Genomic DNA, 22,619 nt, shown 5'->3' with positions numbered 1-22,619 from the left:
TCTTTTATTATTTTAGATTTTACTGTCAATGATGCCCAACTTTTTGGGGTAACGATTGCTTAAATCATATGAAGAATTATTCCATTACTATGACTATGGAGGTCAACATGCTAAACTCGATTACAAGTTAAAGGCTTTATTATTATTATTATTATGGTCAATCACAATTAAAATATGATATATGACTTGTCTTTACGAGCATGCTTCTGTTCTACTCCACTAAACAAGGGTTCTTGATCACCAAATATGCTGACTACCATTATCGATATTAACAACTCCAATTTATAGTCTCTCATGCCTTGCTATATAAATAACACATATTTTCCGTATCAAATATGCATAACGAATCAATCAGTCTGGAAATTTAATTGTTAATTCTACAATTTGTTTCAACTATGGCAGCCATGGTTGCATTTGCTTTCCTCTTTCTCTTGATGTTTCCAATTTCATCTCATGTCAGAGCAATGAGCTCTAACTACTATGACCACTCTTGCCCTCAGCTCGAATCCATTGTTGTGAGTGCAGTCAAGAAAGCGATGTTGAATGACAAAACCGTTCCAGCTGCACCACTCAGAATGCACTTCTATGATTGCTTCATCAGAGTATGAACTTATATTAGTGCTAGCATTCGTTAAACAATGCTGTCCATTTCTTTTCCTTGGTTCACTTACAATATACATGCACAAAGAAAACTAATCCTAGAAGCTGGTATTGAAAGTCAGTTTTCGGTGCACACCGAAATTGTGGGAAAAAATAGCTGATTTTGTTGAAATTGGGTAATTGAAAAATTACAAATTTAGTCATTGTACTTTAGAATATTTACAAGATTAGTCCTTAAGCTTCAATTATAAATACCCTAACTGATTTAGCTTCAAATTCATCTCAAATCATTCTAGTTTTCTCCCAATACTAGATAATTTAGAGATTTTATATTGAGAGTTGTTTTCTCCTTTTTTATCAAGATAGAATTGTTATTGTTTTCTCCTTGTTAGATCGAGAGAAGTTGTAATTCATATTTTCTCATAGTGAAATTCTTCTATATTTGCCCGTGGTTTTTACCCTATATTATTTAGGGGTTTTCTACGTAAAATTGTGTCTTCTTTATCTTTATTTTTACTTTTTCAAATTATCAGTTGCAATTTTTCTCTATCTGATAGTCGTATTCCGCAATAATTGGTATCAAGAGCCAGATTAGAGTGTGTAATATCTACTTATTGTCTTTGTGGTTGCCACCAAAAGGTGGATCCTCCAACATAAGAAAGTAAGAAGGTATTACCCATTCTTTGAAGGTTCCAGAGAACTATTCACGATAGTGAAATAGTGGGAGCTATCCGTAATGGAAGCTATGGCAACGAAATTTGATATTGAAAATTTCAATGGGAGAAATTTCTCATTGTGGAAATTGAAGATGAAGGTCATCCTGAGGAAAGACGGTTGTCTAACAGCTATCAATGAAAGACCGACATATTTCATAGATGACAACAAATGGATAGAAATGTATGGGAATGTTATGGAAAACTTTCATCTAGCATTAGCATATGAAGTATTGTCAAGCATCGAGAAGAAGAAGATAACTAAGGAGATATGTAATCATCTCACCAAATTGTACGAGGCCACATCGTTGCACAATAAAATTTTCCTTAAAAGGAAATTGTATACTCTTCGGATGCCAGAATCTACTTTAGTGACGGAGCACTTAAACACACTAAACACTTTATTTTCTCATCTTACATCCTTAAGATGTACAATAGGAGAACAAGAATGTACTGAATTTTTACTTCAAAATCCACCTAATTCATATGATCAACTCATCATCAACTTGACAAACAATAATGTCACCAGTCTAGTCTTCGATGCTGTTACAGCTGCTATTCTACAAGAAGAAAATCGACGCAAGAACAAGGAAGACAAACAAGTAAATCTGCAACAAGCATAAGCATTGACAACGATGAGAGGGGGATCAATAGAACGTGGCCAAAGCAGCAGTCACAAACAGGGTAGATCAAAGTCGAGAAGCAAGAAGAATTTAAAGTGCTACAACTGTGGAAAGAATAGTCACTTGAAGAAGGATTGTTGGAGTCTATGTAAAAACTCCAATCCACAAGGCAATACCGCAAACACTTCATATGATGAAGATGCTCTATGTTATGAAGCGTCAACCACCGTGGAACGTAGAAAGAGATTTGCAGATATATGACTCATTGATTCGGGAACAACATATCACATGACCTCAAGAAGAGAATGATTCCATCATTATGAACCTGTCTTAGGAGGATCTGTGTATAGTTGCAATGATCATGCCTTAGAGATCGTTGGCGTGGGAACCATCAAATTGAAGATGTATGATGGAACAATTAAAGTTATTCGAGATGTGCAACACGTGAAAGTCCTGAAGAAAAATTTATTATCCTACGGATTGTTGGATAGTAATGCAAGCAAGATTGAAACACGAAAAGAATCATGAAGGTGTTCCATGGAGCGCTTGTGGTGATGAAAGGCGAAAAGATAACAGTAAACTTGTACATGCTGAAGGGAGAGACTTTGCTAGAAGCAGAAGCCTCTGTTGCCTCATGTAGTTTAGATTCTGCAATGCTATTGCATCAGAAACTTGGACACATGTCAGAACAAGGAATGAAAGTCCTTGTGGAGCAAAAGCTACTTTCAGGCTTAACAAATGTATCACTTACTTTGTGTGAGCATTGTATAACAAGTAAGAAGCACCGGTTGAAATTCAACAAGTCAAATTCTAGAGGAAAAAGTGTTCTAGAATTGGTTTATTCTGACGTATGGCAAGCACCAGTTACATCCCTAGGCGAAGCAAAATACTTTGTCTCATTTATTGATGACTACTCCAGGAGATGTTGGTTGTACCCTATTAAGAAGAAGTCAGACGTGTTTTCAACTTTCAAAAACTTCAAAGCGCGGGTGGAACTTGATTCTGGAAATAAGATCAAGTGTTTCAGAACAGATAATGTAGGAGAATACACAAGTGAAGAATTTGATATTTTTGCAGGAAAGAAAGCATCAAAAGACAGTTCACAGTGGCGAACACTCCTCAACAAAATGGAGTGGCAGAGCGGATGAACAAAACCTTGTTAGAAATAATAAGAGCAATGTTAAGGGATGCATGCTTAGAAAAATCATTTTGGGCAGAAGCAGTCAATACCGCCTGTTATTTGGTGAATCGAGCTCCATCAAATGCAATAGAACTGAAGACACCAATAAAGATGTGGACTGGTAAATCAGTTGATTATTCAAACCTCCATGTATTTGGAAGTATTGTGTACGTGATGTACAACTCCCAAGAAATTTCAAAGCTGGATCAAAAATCCAAAAAATGCAAATTCTTGGGGTATTCTGTGGAATAAAGGGGTATTGCTTGTGGAATTCAACTGCTTGCAAAGTGATCATTAGCAGAGATGTTATCTTTGTAGAAGATAAACTAAAAAGAAAAGAAGAAGATGATAGCGCTGAAAAGTCAAAGACTACACAGATACATGTGGAAAAGAAGGTTGAACAAGGAGATTATTCTTAAGCAGAACCATCACATGATGAACAAGAACCAGAGAGTTCTGAAGCTCCAACAACTCGTTAATCAAATCGTGTGAGAAGACGTCCCAATTGGCACTCGGATTATGTTATAGAAGGAAATATTGCATACTGCCTTTTAACAGAGGACGGTGAGCCATCAATATGCAAAGAGACAATAAACAGCTTAGATGTTCACTGTGGATGATGGTGATGTAAGAAGAAATTGAAACCCTTCATAAAAATAATACATGAGACCTTGTGCCACTACCACAAGGAAAGAAGCCAATTGGTAACAAATGGGTCTTCAAAATCAAGCAAAATGGTAACGATCAAGTGGAAAAGTATTGTACAAGACTGGTGGTCAAAGGATATTATCAAAAGGAAGGTATTGATTTCAATGAAATTTTTTCTCCTGTGGTTCTACGAACAAAAGTTCAAGTAGTCTTGGCAATGTTTGCTACATTGAACTTACATCTAGAGCAGTTAGATGATAAAACAACTTTTCTTCATGGAAATCTTGAAGAAGAGATTTATATACTCTAGCCTGAAGGTTTTGAAGAAAGAAGAACTTGGTTTACAGATTGAACAAATCTCTATATGGTCTAAAACAGGTTACGAGGTGTTGGTGTAAGAGATTTGATTCATTCATTATGTGCCTTGGATACAACAAACTTAATGCAGACCCTTGTGTTTATTTCAAGTGGTTTGGTGATAACGATTTTGTTATATTGTTGTTGTTTGTGGATGACATGTTGGTTACGGGACCCAACAAAGATCATATTGAAGAATTGAAGGCACAACTGGCTAGGAATTTGAAATGAAGGACTTGGGATAAGTAAACAAGATTCTAGGTATGCATATTCACCGAGACAAAAGTAATAGGAAGATTTAGCTTTCACAAAAGAATTACTTGAAGAAGTTTTTGTCAAGATTCAACTTGCAAAATTGTAAGTCAATTTCTACCCCTCTTCCTATTAACTTCAAATTATCCTCCAGTATGAGTCCTAGCAGTAAAGAAGAGAGGATTGAGATGTCTCGAGTGTCGTATGCATCGGCAGTGGGAAGTTTAATGTTCGCTATGATATGCACAAGACCAGATATTGCACAAGCAGTGGGAGTGGTTAGTCGGTACATGGAGAATCCAGGCAAAGAGCATTGGAATTCAATAAAGAGGATTCTGAGATACATCAAAGGGACCTCAAATATTGCATTATGTTACGGAGGATCAAACTTACTTATCAATGGGTATGTTGATTCTGACTATGTAGGGGATTTGGATAAAAGCAAATCTACAATAGGATATGTGTTCAAAGTTGGTGGTGAAGCTGTAAGCTGGGTTTCAAAATTACAGTTAGTTGTGGCTACATCCACAATTGAAGCAGAATATGTAGCAACTACACAAGCCAGTAAAGAAGCAATTTGGTTGAAGATGCTATCGGAGGAGCTTGGGCATAATCAAGAGTATGTCTCTCTATTTTGTGATAGTCAAAGCGCGTTGCATCTAGTAAGGAATCCAACATTTCATTCAAAGACAAAACACATACGAGTTCAATACCATTTCATCCGTGAAAAGGTGGAAGAAGGTAGGGTAGATATGTAGAAAATCCATACCAAAGACAACATAACAGATTTCATGATGAAGACAATCAATGCTGATAAATTTACTTGGTGTCGATCCTCTTGTGGCATGTCAGAAACATAAGCAACATGAAGGTACAAGGTAGAAAGAATGGTGTGAAGATATGATTGTTCCAATCAAATCTTCAAGTGTGAGATTATTGAATGTTAAAGTTTTCGGTGGCTTTCGGTGCACACCGAAATTGTGGAAAACAAAATAGCTGATTTTGTTGAAATTGAGTAATGGGAAAATTATAAATTTAGCCCCTTTACTTTAGGGTATTTATAAGATTAGTCTTTAAGCTTCAACTATAAATACCCTAACCCATCTAGCTTTAAAATCATCCCAAATCATTCTAGCTTTCTCCCAATACTAGAGAATTTAGAGAGTTTTCTTGAGAGTTGTTTTCTCTTTTTTATCAAGAGAGAATTGTTATTGTTTTCTCCTTGTTAGATCGAGAGAAATTGTAATTCCTATTTTCTCATAGTGAAATTTTTATATCTTTGCCCGTGGTTTTTACCATATATTATTTAGGGGTTTTCCACGTAAAATTATGTCTTATTTATCTTTATTTTTATTTTCTCAAATTATCAGTTGCATTTTACTCTATCCGATAACCGTATTCCACAACAGCTGATTCATATATAACTTACATTATGCTTTTGTTCTAATTATAATGGTTGCGATGTATTGGTGTTGCTGAACTCCAAAGGCAAAAATAAGGCAGAGAAAGATGGACCTCCTAACATTTCTTTGCATGCATTTTATGTCATCGACGAGGCAAAGAAGGATTTGGAAGCTTCATGCCCTGGCATCGTTTCTTGTGCTGATATCTTGTCCCTGGCTACCAGGGATGCAGTTGCTCTCGCTAATCACATCAACATTGGTAGTATTTGTCGATCATTACTTAGGTAATCGATTTCTAGATACTAATAAAAATCGCTTTGTTTTCTTGCTCATTTGTTATCATCTGTTATATTATATATAGTCCGGCGGTCCGCGTGGGATGTGCCTAAAGGAAGGAAGGAATGATGGAAGAATTTCCTAGGTAATTGAGACTAGACAGTTACCAGCTCCCACATTCAGTATCTTCCACCTAGAACAGAACTTTGCACAGAGAGGTCTCTCCATTGAAGATCTAGTTGCTCTCTCAGGTATATATCTTCCAACAACATAGGACATGTCCTTTAAAGTTGTTACTATTAATCTTGAAGCACTTACCATGTTATAAATGAGTGTAGGTGGTCACACATTAAGGTTCTCCCACTGCTCTTCATTCCAAAACAGGATCCACAATTTCAATGCTACCCTCGATGTCGACCCAACGATGCAACCATCTTTTACGGCCAGGTTAAGAAGAGTGTGTCCCGCACACAACAAGGTAAAAAACGCAGGCTCACCGCTGGATTCAACCAAATTTGTATTTGACAACACATACTACATGTTGCTTCTCCAGGGGAAGAGTATCTTTTCTTTGGATCAAGCGTTACTCACTTCCCCAAACACGAAAGCATTGGTTTCAAAACTTGCAAGCTCCGAGACGGCTTTTGTTAATTCCATGATCAAAATGAGTAGCCTCAACAGTGGCCAAGAGATGAGGCTAGACTGCAGAGTAGTTAGGTGATTTTGAAGTATGAAGAAAGTTAATCCATTCATTAATTTCTATTCATTTTTTCAGAGCTATCAACATCATAAAAAATAAAAAGAGTGGAGTGAATTTGCATGTATGAATTACTTGTCGTTGAAGTAAATGGGTAGGAATTTGTATTTGTCTATCATTTGATTTAACGATTAAAATGAATGCAGTGTTGTGTTTGGTTCTTTAATTGACCATATATCATTTCATGCTTCTATAATGAGAGGCAATTAACATTTAAAAGTACTTAACCGAATAATGTTGAATAAATGAGTTGATGAGATGAAAATGGACTCATACCATCTAATCCTCAAAAAGACTTCACCCCCTTAACTGTTTGTATCTTTCAAGAATATAAATTTAGAGGGGATTATTAATGAGATGTTATAAAAGAAATAGAGAATTCAGATAAGAGAAAATGCTTCATTCATAACTTGAGGAATCAAATGCCTCTCAGCCAGTATTATTTCGTTACAGGGCTAAAAATGTAAATTGCAAAGTATGCCAGCTGGCAGTACTCTCTAACAGCTATAATAGACTAATCTTATCTCTCTCTTTTCAATTTACTGGGCCACCAAACTTAGGCTTCTCCAAGTCTTCCTAGACTGTAGACTTGGGTGGATTCAATTCTTCCTAAACTGGGTACACGGGCTGCTCCACTTCATAGGGTAAATACATCATTCCCTATTCTTTTGCTTTAATCCCTAATTCCCCTTATTCAATCCCCTCTCGTGCCTCGGTCCCTAATTCTCCATCTTCGATCCCTAACCCTTGACCTCTTCTTTCCCCAATTCCTTATTATTTCCACGCTCATCTCCTCCTACTGTGACAATGCTCGCCGCTGGAAACGATCCTTGACCCCAAGGATCAAAGCCTGGAAACTGGCCTCTGAGGACAGTATAATCTTCCCACGTATCACTGGTTTCATTGAGGTTTGTCAATCGTACCAACAAATACGTGACAGGTTTGTTTTGCCTATTTATTATCCGTCTGCCCATAACCTTATATGGTTCGATTCAAATCTGACCATCTTAGTCCATTGCAGGAGGAACCATTGAAGAGACTGTTGAGTCACTGATGTGTTTCTTCAAGGACTTACATGAAAAACTGGATGTAAACGGGATGAATCTGGTAAGTCCAATCGATACGCGACCTCACCAATTTTGTAACACCCCCAACGCGTATCCGACCCATATGAGTCTGAGATGTCACATTGACTTTTCAAACTTTGACTCTTAAAGAAAATCATGAAAATTTTAAACTTTCATTAAAATAAAAGATGTTAATGCACACAAGTTGGACCAAAATAAACAAAATTAATCAAAGCATTGTAATTCACAATTTTGTTACATGCCAACACACTATATACAACCAAATATCTACACTTAACTACAATTCTGATATGATCTGTGGAAAGGAAAGTCTGACCTGTCTTGCTCCTCTTCACTTCTCCTCTCACTTTTCAGAACCTACGTGTGAAACATTCACACACTAAGTCGATGACTTAGTGAGGCAAATAAACATATAATGTAAACTATAACTTGTAATCATGCATGAATAATTACTACTATTATATCATACCACTCATATCCTTATTCATAAAACAAATACACTACATACATACATACATGTTGGGACCATCGGCACACCCCATAGCGCAGCAGAAACAAAACTCGACGGTCTCACCAGCGATCCAAGTACGAAAAACTGAAATCGGGAGGAAGAGATGCGAATACTTACAGTGGGTTCCTTGAAAACAACAAGAACAACAGTGAATACAGTGGTGTAGATCGATTCGAATCGAAAGCCTCCACGAAATCACGTTTTGGCCTCTACTCAGTTCACCCGATTGAGAGCAATATTTGTTTTTCCTAAAACTGTATTGAGAGAAAATGGCTGAAGGGTTTGTGTGTTTGTTGCAAAAACGGCTGCTAGACCTAACACACCCTTTTATAGCCAAGTTACCCTAATCATATTAGGGTTTTATTATTTCAAATTAATAAAATATATATTTAATTAATTGGAATTTAATAATCCTCTTATATCCAAGTTACCCTAATCATATTAGGGATTTTATTATTTCAAATTAATTAAATCTATATTTAATTAATTAATTGAAATTAAATATTCAGGATTATTAAAATATATTTTAGTAACGTACAAAAAATTGTACATCTTTGCTCGTTTCAATCCTAGGGTGTGACCTTGTAGGTTCTTGTAACGTTAGCAGTAATTATTAGAACAATTCTAATATTACATACAATGAGTAACATCTAGCAATATATCATTGTCACCTAAGTTACAAGAAAATATGATTCAACATATCATCTTAGTGATTACTCTTTTATGTGTTACATCCTTATATCCTTTATATCTAGAATAGGCACAAGTCTTGGAATAGTCACACTTGTATAGCCTATATATTGTTTCTTGATATCTAGAGTAGACTTTAATTAACGAATAGTTTAGGATATCTCATATCAACTTATTCGAGCATGTCCATGCATTTCTAGTCTTACTCAATCAAGTGGCCTGTGATATATTTCCTATTATGTAGGAAGGACAAATCCTATCTTAATCATACACACCCACTACATATATTGAGATATATTCAATAACAGTCTTTATAGAGCAACCGGTTACAGAGCTTGTTTAGCTGCATCAAAACATACAACAATATATGTTGGGATAGTATTGACCTCAAGTCTGAGGATCATACATATAGTCATCACCATGAGCAATGTTATGACTGTCACATAATAATCCAAGACATATGCTCATGGTCGGTCAATCTAATACATTGTTCTCTAACAATATAATTATGTATCAATTCTGACATCTCTATGTCAATGACAACTCATTGTCATCAATCAATAACATGTTAGTCTTAAGCGTATTATTATTGTCCATGCCTATAATAATATTTGACTAGGGATCTTTTAATAATAACAATTATGTCATTATATGGACTTTATTATCTTCCAGTTTATGTTAAACACATATATGAAAATAATAGCAGCAATGCCTTTATTCAATAAAATTGGTAAATAAAATTATTATTACAATCATCATATGATTGGTCTTTGAGCATACTCTAACAATACATATATACATACATACATACATACATGTCATTATCATTCATATATCTTATTCTCTTGTTCATATAATCTCTCATGTTCATATCATATATCTTATCATGTACTCACTTATATCATATAACATATACAATCAAGCAACTATATCATCATCTTCATTTTTATCACTATCATAGATTCCTTTTATCATATGATCTTATAATTATCATTTGTACAATCATATATCACACATAACATTTCACAAGGAAACAAACATATCATCATATCATCATATCAAGTTTATTTATATTATTTCTTTATTAGCCCATGTACACATGTGAGAACTAAAAATATGCGAGTACATAGAGGTTGTGCACTATGCTGTTACCACAGCTCGTATAATTCCCTCAAGGGGCACTGAATATTGGTCCCGAAGGACCACTATGTCCCGAAGGACCACTGTTTGTCCCGGAGGACCACTGTTTGTCCCGGAGGACCATTGATAATCCCTCGACTCTTGGCATGCCAACTATACCCCTAGCTCTCATATCACATAACATGGGCATTATCTTTTATACCATTACACATCTTCACATAGCCACATAGCTTTTCACATAGCATTTCCATTTGCTCATGTAATTACTTAACTTATTTTCACATAGCTCATGTTCCATATTCATATCTCATAAGCACATAGCTCATATTACTTATATTCACATATACATTCACATCACTAATTCATATAAGCTCATGTATTCACATGGGTCATTTCTCATAGTATATCGCATAGCTTCACAACTCATCTCATATAATTTTATTCATATAACCTTATATCAATATCATATAACTTATATTACCAATTTGCATAATCCCTTACAACATATAAAGTTTATACTAATTTGATATATTTACTTAATTCAATCTCACATATTTTATTATCTAAACCTATATTCACATATGATTTCCTATATTATTCTTATATAACTACTATTAAATGTTAGTATAATAACTTATGCCAGTGTTTCTTAGTTACATCTGATTCTCATTTTCTATCATATATATACATCAATGTTACTCAACTTATTTCAGTCTTTATTTAACCATATGAGTCCATCATATTAGTTACATAGAATCTAACTTACATAACTTATACTTGGTTATCATATTTCACATAAATCATTACCCTACAATATACTATATGTCATATAGTTCCCTTCCACTTATAACATTCCCTAGAGTTTGTGTACACTTATTATATATTTTACCCATGGTTCTTATATCTTCTCCTAGTCATATAGACCCATAATTCCTCATTACCTAACCTATATTACATGTCCATATAATTCTGGGTATTTATACCACCAAGTGTATACCACTTTCTCTTGTTATTACTTAAATCTTTATTATCTACATAGTTCATGATCATATAACCTATATCATTTTCTTATCTAATCACATGAATTAGATATATTTTATATATATATATTCATATGATTTACTACTATAACATATATCCATACATATCATAACATATAACACATATACTTATACCAACCACATGCTTATATTCATTAATTCATGCATTCTAATATAGGAAATAGACTTAACACAAGTCTTATTTCCACGAATCACCATATACAATACACTATGCACTCACCTTAGACTTGCTTTGGTTCGATCATAATTCTTCGATTGTTCCAAAACAGGATTACGCTCTAAACCTACATAGTAATACATTGATATGTATCAGTATACTAATTGATATCTTCTAAACTATCACTTCTTTGCTAAAAGAAAGACTATTTTCATCTTTTAATGAAGGTGTAACATCCTCCATACCGGGTTAGTGATTAAATTATGAGATTTAAAAATGTAGTGACCAAATTGGATAAATTGAAAAGTTTAAAGAATTGAATGAAATGTTTGGTGTAGGATCAATTAGCAAAAAAGGTAGAATTAAAGGGGTAAATGAATCTTTTGACAAGGAAAATAATTAAATCTGAGTTGATGATATTTATACCCACATGGAAGCTAGTGAGAAAGACCAAAGTTTCCAGATTTCTCTTCTTCTTCTTTCTTCTTCTTCACCGTGAAGACAAAGTTAAAGGTGAGTTTTCTTGTTAATCAAATTCTTGATGAATTTAAGGTTGCTTATTGATCATTAGATGATAACTAAGCTTAAGGAAAGCTTAGGTTATCTTAAAATCAAAATATGATGGAGTTAGGAAGGATTAAAGAAAAGAAGTAGAAAAGTGAAATCTTGGAATAGAGTTCATAATAAGAATTAGAAAGTGGGATTTGACTTGTCATCAAGCTAACTAAGGAATAGAAAGTGTTAGAAATAAAATTAGTTGGAAATTTAGTAAGATTCTTGAATTCTATATGGAAGATTGAATTTTTAAGTTTAAGAGGTATTAAATGGGTATTAATTAGTTTAAGTAAGTGTATAAGAGTTAAGGATGTAAAAGGAGGTGAATTATAAAGTGTTGAGAGGATTATGAAGAGATTTTTGTGCTAAAATGACATTTATGGGCTATTGCATCGATGCATCAAGGATAAATCCCAGAAATTGTTCAAGGTGTATCGATGCACATGAAGTGCATCGATGCACTCCTTTAAAATAAAAACATCGAATGTCATTAGTGTATCGATGCACAAGTAGTGCATCGATGCACCCCATTAAATATAAACATCGAATGGGATTTATGCACCGATGTATAGATAGTGCATCGATGCACCCGTCAAGGGATGCATCGATACATGGTGTAGTGCATCGATGCATACCTCTATTAAAAGATGAAAATGGCTTTTCGTTTAACCTAAGAAATGATAGTTTAGAATATATTAATTAGTATACTGATAAGTATCAATGAATTACTATGTAGATACAAAGCCTAAATAGGTTCTAGAACAATTGTACAGTAAGATCGATCGAGGGAAAGGCAAAGAAATATAGGTGAGTGCATATGCATAGCATGAATATAGTGGTATATTCAGTTCTAGGCTTCTGAAAAGTCTAGATTCAATACATTGATGCATGATTCATTTAATATTGTGAAGCATGATATGAATTAATACTATGTGCATTGAGTAACATGTTTTAAATGAATATGTATACAAAGTTATATGAGCCATATGATGAAGGTAAGGAAATGATATGTCTATGCGATATATTATGTAATTTGGGAAAATCCCATGTTATATAGATGAGAACTATAGGTATAGTTGGCATGCCAAGAGTAGAGGGTCTACGCGGTCCTTCGGGATATATATGTATTCTTTGGAACACGTGTGAGGTCTTTAAGACACATACTTGATTCTTGGCATATGTATATGATTCTTAAGGAATTATGTACGTGGTCCTTAGGGACAATCTTATATGGCACTACAGTGCAATTCTATGCGGCACTTCGGTGCAATTCTACGTGGCACTTCGGTGTATTTATACGAGCTGTGGTGACAGCATAGTGCACAACCTCACATTACTCACATACCTTAGGTTCTCAGTATGGTATCATGGGCTAGTGAACTGATTAATATGAATTTATGAGTGTTAATGTGATGAGTCTATGTGTAGGAAACATGGTTATGGACATTATACATATTAAATGCATATGTTATTGCATTTCATTTCATTTTGGCATTCTCATGATATTTCCTTATTTTTATTATTATATTGCCTCACTAAGTCGATGACTTAGCATGTGAGTGTTTCACACGTAGGATCCGAGAAAGTATACGAGACAGTTTATGTAGCTGGGCAACACTACACCTGCAACTATCAGATTAGAGGCAACTTAATCAGTATGTCCTTTTGTTATGTAAATAAATGTTGGCATGTAATCAAAGGGTCGAGTTGTGTATGCTCTGAGTATTTTGATAAACTTGTATTAACATATGTATATTATTGTATTTTAATAATATAAGTTCAAATGTTTTATGGGTTTTTTAGAGTATTGTTTTGTTTAGTCAATGTGACATCTTGGACTCGTATCCGGGTCGATTATGGGTTGAAGGTGTTACATTTATTGGTATCAGAGCCAAGTTTAGCCGATTCTAGGCATAAACCAGAGTCTATAGAATCTTTAAATGGAATACATGCCAACATAGAGTGAGAACTTCTGATCTGGTATATTATGAGTATGATGTTTTACTAATAGAACAATGTATTTTTTTTATTAGATGTCCGAACATAATAGCTCCCGAAGTGAAGCGGGAGAAGATAGGCCCGCTGAAAGCAGTAGTTCACCTGCCCTGGCCAGGCAAGGTGAAGGACATGTATCTCAGGGAGTGCCTGTACAAGATCAAGACACTTTCTTTAGGACGTTGGACGCTATTCTGACGCGTCTTCAACCTCCTGCCCCACCAATTCAAAGAATGAATGTAGCAAAAGAGTTGAGAAGTTTGGGAGCTCCCGAATTTAAGGGAGAATCTGAGGAAGGTCCAGTTACGGTGGATCTTTGGTTAAATGATTTGAAAATCATGTTGGATTGTCTCCACTGCTCTGAAGTGGAGAAGTTAGATGGAGCTGTCTCGTTGCTGAGGGGTCAGGTGAGAATATGGTGGACGAACGTCACCATGAGGATGTTCAGTGACCAGTTTACTTGGTCTTTGTTCTTAGATGAATTTAAAAACAAGTACATCGGAGATCAATTTATTCGGCACATGAAGCAGGAGTTTATGAACTTGAAACAGATGAATCGCTCTGTATATGAGTATGAATGTGAGTTCAACAAGCTGAGTAGGTTTGCATATGAGCTTGTCCCTACTGAAAAAGAGGCTTGTTAATGGTTTGTGGAGGGCTTACGCCCTATATTGAAAGAGATACTGATAGTATTGAATTTTTCCTTGTTCCAAGAGGTGATCAATCATGCAAAGGCTCTTGAAAGGGCTCAGAATGAGAGATTTGGGGACTAAAGAGTTCAGAAATCAAAGAGGACAGGTGCTTCTTCTAGCTCAGCACCACCAAAAAGAGGAATAGACTTAGGATTTCGATCACATGTTAGATCAGAATCAGTTGCATCCTCTGCTAGAGTAGCAAGTCAGGCAAGGCCTAGACAGACACAGTCGGTAGGATCTGGTGTTGTGAGATCCAATCAGGGTCAAGCAAAATAGTGTCAGCATTGTGGGAAGAACAATTTTGGGGCGTGTCGGATGGCTTCCGGAGCTTGTTTTCGATGCGGAGATGCCAAACATTTTATCTGGGATTGTCCGTAGATGATTGGAGAGCCTGCACCATCTGATAGAGTTGGTTCTGCCTCACAGAGAGGATGAAGAGGAGGCAGAGGAAGGAACCAGTCTGAATCCTCTGCTCAACCTGAAGTTCGGTCAACCGCACGAGTGTATAATTTAAAGACAAGTGAAGACCGTGATGACCCTGATATTATAGCAGGTACTTTTCAGCTATATGATAAATTAGTATTGATACTGATTGATCCGGGTTCTAATTATTCTTACATTACAAGTATGTTAGTAAAGGAATTGAGGATTCCCTTAGAAGTAGTAAAAGAATTGAGGATTCCCTTAGAAGCTACGAGTAATGAGATCATAGTAACTAATCCTTTAGGCCATAGTGCTCGGGTGAAAAAAGTCTGTAAGGGGTGTCTCATAAAGATTAAGGGAATTGAATTCCCTACTAATCTAATGGAAATACCCTTTGATGAGTTTGAAGTGATTCTGGGCATGGATTGGTTGTTCCATTACTATGGGGATATTAATTATAGATCGAAAAAGGTAACCCTGAAGAGTCTAGGAGGAACAGAAATAAGTGTGATCAGTGAAAGGTTTAATCCTCTAGCAAATGTAATATCATTAATGTCTGCTAAGAAGCTATTGTTACAAGGATGTCAAGGTTTTCTTGCAAATGTGATAGATACCAGAGCTAAAGAAAAAGGATTGGATGAGATTCTAATAGTTCGGGAATTCCCTGATGTTTTTCCCGCTGAGTTGCCAGGATTACCTCCAAATAGAGAGGTAGAATTTCAAATTGAAGTAATGTCGGGAACAACTCCGATTGTAATGGCACCTTATCGGATGGCTCCGAAAAAATTACAAGAGTTAAAGAATAATTGGCAAGAGTTATTAGAGAAGGGATTTATTCGACCAAGTGTGTCGCCTTGGGGAGCTCCGATGTTATTTGTTAAGAAGAAGAATGGATCAATGCGTCTATGCATTGATTATCAATAGCTTAATAAGGTGACCATCAAGAATAAGTATCCCCTCCCGTGCATTGATGACTTGTTTGATCAGCTAAAAGGAGCTTCGGTATTTTCGAAGATCGATCTATGTTCGGGTTATCACCAATTGAAGATTCAGGAGAAAGACATTCCGAAGACGACTTTCAAAATGAGATACAGTCACTATGAATTCATTGTAATGCCATTCGAAGTAAAGAATGCACCTGCTGCTTTTATGGACCTCATGAACAGGATTTTTCAGTCCTATTTGGACCAGTTTGTTGTTATCTTTATTGATGACAAACTGGTTTACTCGAAGTCCATTGAAGAGCATAGCGCACATTTGCGAATAGTTTTGTAAATTCTCAGAGATAAGAAGCTTTATGTCAAATTGTCCAAATGTGAATTTTGGTTAAATGAAGTAATTTTCTTAGGGCATGTGATCTCTGCTGATGGGATTCGGGTGGACCCTCAAAAGGTAAAAGCTATAATGGACTGGGAAGTTCCAAAGAATGTATCCGAAGTTCAGAGTTTACTTGGACTTATCGGTTATTATCGAAGATTCTTTAAGAATTTTTTGATGATAGTGTTGCCTTTAACGAAGCTGATGAGAAAGAATGTACCGTTTGTTTGGACTTCTGAATGTCAAGAAAGTTTTGAAGCTTTAAAGAAAATTCTTACGGAAACTCCTATATTGGTTCAACCAGAATCTGGTAAGCATTCTGTTGTATACAATGACGCTTCCCACAATGGGTTGGGGTATGTATTAATGCAAGAAGGGAAGGTGGTAGCGTATGCATCGAGACAGTTAAAACCACATGAAAAGAATTACCCCATCCATGATTAAAAATGGCTGTAGTGGTGTTCGTCCTAAAGATTTGGCATCATTATCTGTATGGAGAACGATGTTACTTGTATACGGATCATAAGAGTTTGAAATACCTGATGACTCAAAAAGAGCTTAATTTGAGACAAAGGAGATGGGTTGAGTTTTTGAGAGATTATGATATAATAATTGACTATCATTCCGGAAAGGCTAACGTGGTAGCAGATGCTTTGAGTAGAAAGACGTTTGCAGTTTTAAGAGATATGGATGCAAGGTTATCTTTGACTGGAGACGGTGGTCTATATGCAGAGTTAAAACTTAAACCGGCATGGTTAGACCGAATAGGCGAATTGCAAAGCCAAGATGAAATATGTTTGAAAAGAATAGAGCAAATAAAGAATAAAGAAATTAAGGATTTTGAGGTGAAATCTAATGGGAAATTGTATTATAAAGAAAGAATTGTGATACCAGACGATGAAGAGTTGAAGCAAGATTTATTGACAGAGGCTCATTGTAGTCCATTGACGATGCACCCGGGTGGAACCAAGATGTATATGGATTTAAAAGATCAGTATTGGTGGCCAAGGATGAAACGAAGAATTACTGAATTTGTGTCCAAGTTCTTAACATGTCAGCAAGTCAAAGCGAACATCAAGTTTCGTCTGGATTATTGCAAACACTTTCTATTCCACAATAGAAGTGGAAAAATGTAATGATGAATTTTGTTTCGGGGTTACCCCTGACTCCAAACAAAAGAGATTCGATCTGGGTAATTGTTGATCGATTGACCAAGTCAGCATATTTTCTTCCTGTCAGAAAAGATTTCTCTATGGAAAAGTATTCGGAACTGTATATTAGAGAAATTATTAGATTGCATGGAATGCCTGTTTATATAATTTATGATCGAGATCCTCGATTCACCTTGAGATTCTGGAAATCTTTGCATGGAGCGTTGGGGACTCGCTTAAACTTTAGTACCACCTTTCACCCTCAGACAGACGAACAATCAGAAAGAACAATTCAAATATTGGAAGATATGTTACGAGCATGTGTCATTGAGTTTAAAGGGTCGTGGGATAAATACTTACCACTGGCGGAGTTCTCTTACAATAATAGTTATCAGTCCAGTATTAAAATGGCACCCTATGAGGCATTATATGGGAGGAAGTGTCGTATGCCATTAAATTGGTATGAGCTCAAAGATCAAAATGTACTTGGTCCAGATTTGATTCAAGATATGGAAGAGAAAGTTCGGGAAATTCAACATAACCTAAAGGTGGTATTTGATCGGAAAAAGTCATATTCTGACCTTAAAAGAAAGGAGATTGAATTTGAAGTTGGGGATAAAGTGTTTCTGAAGGTATCTCTATGGAAAAAAGTATTACGATTTGGTCGGAAAGGAAAGCTAAGTCCTAGATTTATTGGGCCATATGAAATTGTTAAAAGAATAGGACCAGTGCCATACCAGTTATCTTTTCCACCCGAAATGGAGAAAATCCATAATGTTTTGCATGTGTCCATGTTACGAAGATATATGTCTGATCCTTATCACATTGTTACAGCAGAACAAGTGGAAGTTCAACCTGATTTGACCTATGAAGAGGAACCAATACAAATATTGGCACACGAAGTTAAGCAATTGAGAAAAAAATCGGTTCCGCTGGTCAAAGCTCTTTGGAGAAATCACAAGGTAGAAAAAGCCACTTGGGAATGTGAAGAAGATATGCGACTTCAATATCCTCATCTGTTCGTACAATGAAAATTCGAGGATGAATTTTCTTAAGGGAGGGACATTTGTAACATCCTCCATACCAGGTTAGTGATTAAATTGTGAGATTTAAAAATTCAGTGACCAAATTGGATAAATTAAAAAGTTCAAAGCATTGATTGAAATGTTTGGTGTAGGATCAATTAGCAAAGAAGGTGGAATTAAAGGGGCAAATGAGTCTTTTGACAAGGAAAATAATTAAATCAACATTAAATCTTAGTTGATGATATTTATACCCACGTGGAAGCTAGTGAGAAAGACCAAAGTTTCCAGATTTCTCTTCTTCTTCTTTCTTCTTCTTCACCGTGAAGACAAAGTTAAAGGTGAGTTTTCTTGTTAATCAAATTCTTGATGAATTTAAGGTTGCTTATTGATCATTAGATGATAACTAAGCTTACGGAAAGCTTAGGTTATCTTAAAATCAAAAGATGATGGAGTTAAGAAGGATTAAAGAAAAGAAGTAGAAAAGTGAAATCTTGGAATAGAGTTCATAATAAGAATTAGAAGTGGGATTTTACTTGTCATCAAGCTAATTAAGGTATAGGAAGTGTTAGAATTAAAATTAGAACATGTTGGAAATTGAGTGAGATTCTTGAATTCTATATGGAAGATTGAATTTTTAAGTTTAAGAGGTATTAAATGGGTATTAATTAGTTTAAGTAAGTGTATAAGAGTTAAGGATGTAAAAGGAGGTGAATTATAAAGTGTTGAGAGGATTATGAAGAGAGTTTCATGCTAAAATGACATTTCTGGGCTATGTGCATCGGTGCACATGTGCACCGATGCATCAAGGATAAATCCTAGAAATCGCTCAAGGTGTATCGATGCACATGAAGTGCATTGATGCACTCCTTTAAAATTAAAACATCGAATGTCATTAGTGCATCGATGCACAAGTAGTGCATCGATGCACCCATTAAATACAAACATCGAATGAGATTTATGAACCGATACATATATAGTGCATCGATGCACCCGTCAAGGGATGCATCGATACATGGTGTAGTGCATCGATGCATATCTCTATTAAAAGATAAAAATGACTTTTTCTTTTATCCTAAGAAATGATAGTTTAGAATATATTAATTAGTATACTAATAAGTATCAATGAATTACTATGTAGATACACAGCCTAAATAGGTTCCAGAACAATTGCACAATAAGATCGATTGAGGGAAAGGCAAAGAAATATAGGTGAGTGCATATGCATAGCATGAATATAGTGGTATATTCGGTTCTAGACTTGTGAGAAGTCTAGATTCAATACATTGATGCATGATTCATTTCATATTGTGAAGCATGATATAAATTCATACTATGTCCATTGAGTAACATGTTTTAAATGAATATGTATACAAAGTTATATGAGCCATGTGATGAAGGTAAAGAAATGATATGTCTATGCGATATATTATGTAATTTGGGAAAAACCCATGTTATGTAGATGAGAACTATAGGTATAGTTGGCATGCCAAGAGTAGAGGGTATACGCAGTCCTTCGGGATATATATGTATTCTTTGGAACATGTGTGAGGTCTTTAAGACACACATACTTGATCCTTGGCATATGTATATGATTCTTAAGGAATTATCTACGTGGTCCTTAGGGACAATCTTATTTGGCACTAAAGTGCAATTCTACGCGGCACTTCGGTGCAATTCTACGTGGCACTTCAGTGCATTTATACGAGCTGTGGTGACAACATAGTGCACAACCTCACAGTACTCATATACCTTAGGTTCTGAGTATGGTATCATGGGCTAGTGAACTGATTAATATGAACTTATGAGTGTTAATGTGATAAGTCTATGTGTAGGACACATAGTTATGGACATTATACATATTAAATGTATATGTCATTACATTTCATTTCATTTTGGCATTCTCATGATATTTCCTTATTATTATTATTATATTGCCTCACTAAGTTGATGACTTAGCGTGTGAGTGTTTCACACGTAGGATTCGAGAAAGTATACGAGACAGGTTATGTAGCTGGGCAACACTACTCCTGCAACTATCAGATTAGAGGCAACTTAATCAGTATGTCTTTTTGTTATGTAAATAAATGTTGGCATGTAATCAAAGGGTCGAGTTGTGTATGCTCCATGTATTTTGATAAACTTGTATTAACATATGTATATTATTGTATTTTAATAATATAAGTTCAAATGTTTTATGGGTTTTTTTTAGAGTATTGTTTTGTTTAGTCAATGTGACATCCTGGACTCGTATCCGGGTCGGGTATGGGTTGAGGGTGTTACAGAAGGTATGCATCGATGCACTCTATAGTGTATCGATGCATTCCTTAAAGTGTGAATCAATGCACTACCTGTGCATCGGTACACCATTTACATTCAACATTTTCTTCTTAAGGGGGTGCATCGATGCACTTCTTATGCATCGATGCACTAATTGCATTTGATGTTTATTTATTTGAGAGTGCATCGGTACCCATTGAAGATGTACCGATGCACACAACCCAAAAATGTCATTTTGAACACAAGAACCCCTTCATTTTCCTCTCAATACTTCATATTTCACCTTCTTTAATATTCCTAACTTTCATACACATATTTACACTTATTTCTACTCAATAATCACTTCTTTAACCTCTCAATCATATCCTTTTTATGACATTCAAGAATCATACGCAAATATCAACATGTTCTAAACCTCATTCTAACACTTCATATTCCTTATTTAGATTGATGATAAGTTAAATTCAACTTCCAATTCTAATTATCAACTCTATATCAAGATTTCATTCAAGAACTCATAATCTTTAATCTCTCCTAATTCCATCATCTTTTGATTTTAAGATAACTTAAGCTTTCCTTAAGCTTAGTTATCATCTAATGATCGAAACCCAACTTAAATTTCAGCTAATTATCAACTATTAAGAAATCTTACCTTTGCAAGTTGGAGTCCATGGCTGGGAGAAAACTCTGGAGAAATCTCTCATTTCCCCACGTGTTTCTCTTATCTTATTAGAGGGAAAATATCTTTCATGCTAAATGACCATTTTTCCCTTTGATTCCTTTAATAATTACTAAAACCTTCAGGAAATAATTTTGAATAACTCATTGAACTATTCAAATATCCTACTTTAATCACCACATTCTGAAGTTTTACAATTTAGTCACTAACCCATAGTTTGGGATGTTACAAGTTTTCTCAATAATTTTGTAAGGCTAGTAAAATTTTGCTGCTAACTTTAAATTTTTTTCGCAGTGCGAATGAAATCTGTCAATATGGTTGCAACTTCAGGTAAATTGTATCCCCAACTACAAATACCCTCTTTAACCTGTTCTTTTATGCTTTTTGTTTCATTATGTTGCTTGCATTCTCTAATTATAGCTTTACTAACTGTCTAATATCCTCTCTACTATGCATTAAATCATTAACAGACTGTACATTAGTGTCTGTCTACCAAACCATAGTAGGAGGTTTGTAACCATACAATGCTTGAAAGAGTGTAAGCTTTAGGGCAGTGTGATAGGTAGTGTTATACCACCACTCTGCACGAGGTAACCAATTAGCCCACTGCTTTGGTTGAAAAAAACATAAGCCCCTTAAATATTGCTCCAAACACTAATTCACCCTTTCTGTCTGACCATCAGTCTCTGGATGGTAAGTAGTACTAAATAGGGTTTTAGTACCTAGTTGCTTCATTAGTTCTCTCCAAAAGAGACTAGTGAATGTCTTGTCTCTATCAAAAATGGTCATTTTAGGCTGACCATGAAGTTTATAGACAATATCCAAATATAATTTGGCTACATCAACAGCATAATAAGGATGTGACAATGTTAGAAAGTGGTTGTATTTAGTAAACTTATCAACTACCACCAAAATGCAATTCTTCTTCAAAGATGTAGGTAATCCCTCTATAAAGTCCATAGTAATTACCTCCCAAGCCTGTTGAGGAATAGGCAGTGGTTGTAGTAGTCCTGGTTTAGCAACATGTTCTACTTTAGTCCGTTGAC

At 35.3% G+C, this 22,619-nt stretch overlaps 1 pseudogene; it reads left to right on the top strand.

Annotated features, from left to right (window-relative positions):
- The first annotated feature begins 395 nt into the window (after positions 1-395).
- Positions 396-6,844, top strand: LOC120183066 (annotated as a pseudogene).
- Positions 6,845-22,619: the final 15,775 nt, after the last annotated feature.

The sequence above is a fragment of the Hibiscus syriacus genome, unplaced genomic scaffold (genome assembly GCF_006381635.1).
Source record: "Hibiscus syriacus cultivar Baekdansim isolate YM2019G1 unplaced genomic scaffold, ASM638163v2 tig00003725_pilon, whole genome shotgun sequence".
NCBI lineage: Eukaryota > Viridiplantae > Streptophyta > Magnoliopsida > Malvales > Malvaceae > Hibiscus > Hibiscus syriacus.
Note: the sequence above shows the minus strand (reverse complement) of the source record. Positions and strands in the feature narration are given on the sequence as shown.